Genomic DNA, 2165 nt, shown 5'->3' on the forward strand with positions numbered 1-2165 from the left:
TCGGACCTGGAATCATGGAATTTTGGATTCCTATGTTTTCATTACTGCCATTGTTTTCGGCGATTTTTTTACTTGACTTTTTGCGACAAATGTTTTGTACAATAAATTTTTTATAATCTAAAGGCTAACTCCGTGAGTAAATTAAAAACATTCTGAGCCGAATTCGGACCTGGAATCATGGAATTTTGGATTCCTATGTTTTCATTACTGCCATTGTTTTCGGCGATTTTTTTACATGTTTTTTAATGATGAATATGATCATGATTGGGATATGACTCTGGAAGAAGCAATTGCAACAAATTCTCCAAAACAAGTCGGAGATCTGTTTGCAGATCTTCCCATTCGGGGTCAGTTAAAAGTCCTGTCCAACTCATAGAGGATGGAATCCTACGTGCAACACAAATCGACATAAACAACCTTAAGAAAAGTACAACACAGCAACACACACTCCCCGAAAATACTGCCGTACATATCCACTTAGAACCCCAGAAACAAACAAGTCTTCACCATCATCACTCAAAATCTACCAATGTTACATAAGGACCTCAAACTAAAGGAAATTTTATACACACATAAGATAGTTAAAGCCACAAACAACCGAAGTCACAAAAAAAAAAAAAGATCCTCACAAAAATTATTTTCTAAAATAACGGACGCAAAAGTGAAAAAATGTAGTAAACCAAATTGCGCATCATGCCCCATCCTTCTAGAAGGATCAGAATTCTTTTTTAAAGAGTGACAAAAATTCAAAATCAAATCTGACTTTACTTGTGCCTCGGAAAACCTGATTTATGTTACAAGATGCTCGGGTTGCCACCAGAATTACATAGGTACCACAGAATTATCGCTCAGACGCAGATGCCCTCTGCACCGACAGCAGATTGCATTCCCAGAATACAAAATGATACCCTTTAGTGAACACATTGACAGATGCGCAAAACAACTGCAACCACAATTTGTAATCTTTCCATTTTATCAATGTGCTATTGGAACACCAACACAAATTAGATTAAATGAGGAAACCTAGTTCATTGAAAATATAAGCCAAAACTTAACCATTTCTAGCATTTTATTATATTGTTATTACTGTCCTTTTAGTAAACAAATGAACAAGTAAATTGACATAATGCAACGTCTGCAAGTTGATGAATACCACCTATTAATCCCCTCCATTTTCTTATTACTCTATATAATTATATATATACTATTTAATAATGATCCCTGGCTTACCATCCATGCAGGAAGTGCAAAAGATTGTCTTAACTGGTAACTGGTCACATGTATTGAGAAGAGCATCGTCGCTGTGAATTTTCTTTGTTTTCTTTTTCTTCATTTTTTGCTATTTAAAAATATTTTCTTCTTTCCTTTTTCTTTCTTCCCCTTCTTTTCTAGCACATGACTTTGTAAACAAACAATCTGGTGTGTTTATTTCAATGGCCTACCAATGTATACAGTGAATTTCTTTGCCTTAGATGTCGGGAAGACACTCAGCAAGAAATGGAAACAAAATTGAAAGATACTAATAATCCTTTCCCCTAAAGGCACAAGGCCTGAAAGTTGGTGGGAGAGGACTAGTCGATTATATCAACCCCAGTGTACTGTTTCAGGGTTTGGTAAATCACTGAACAAAATTTTAGCACTTCTCAGAAAAGCTTTTTTTATAAATTTTCCATCTGTAAAAGGTCTACCTTCATCGGTTATACAATGAGCGACTGTGTAACTACATTCGTTGGCTTTATTTTGGGTTCCAAGCATTTGAACAAAAGCAGAAGTGCTTCTTTGGTAACTAGAAAGATCCCAATTTAGGGCTTCCCTTTTCTCATCAGGGTTTTTAGATGTCGTCTGGTGTCTCAGTTTGACAGCGTCTTTGTACGCTTGATGTACGACATACGACAGATCCACGGCAGAATGCACACACAGCACGATCATTTTGCTGTACAAATCCATACTCAGTGCTCCAGAAATCTTGAAATGGATGAACATAAAGGGATCTTTTTTAAAACGGGGGCCACATTTTTCATTAACGAAACACTTTGAAACTTGGGACACTGGTAGAATGTGTCATATAAAACATCTTTTTCTCTTAGTCTTCTTAAGAAAAATTATTATATTGCAACTTATTTCATGTTAAAGTTGTCGTATTTCTGTAATTTCAACCAATGACT

The sequence above is a fragment of the Octopus bimaculoides genome, chromosome 2, assembly GCF_001194135.2.
Source record: "Octopus bimaculoides isolate UCB-OBI-ISO-001 chromosome 2, ASM119413v2, whole genome shotgun sequence".
Classification (NCBI taxonomy): domain Eukaryota; kingdom Metazoa; phylum Mollusca; class Cephalopoda; order Octopoda; family Octopodidae; genus Octopus; species Octopus bimaculoides.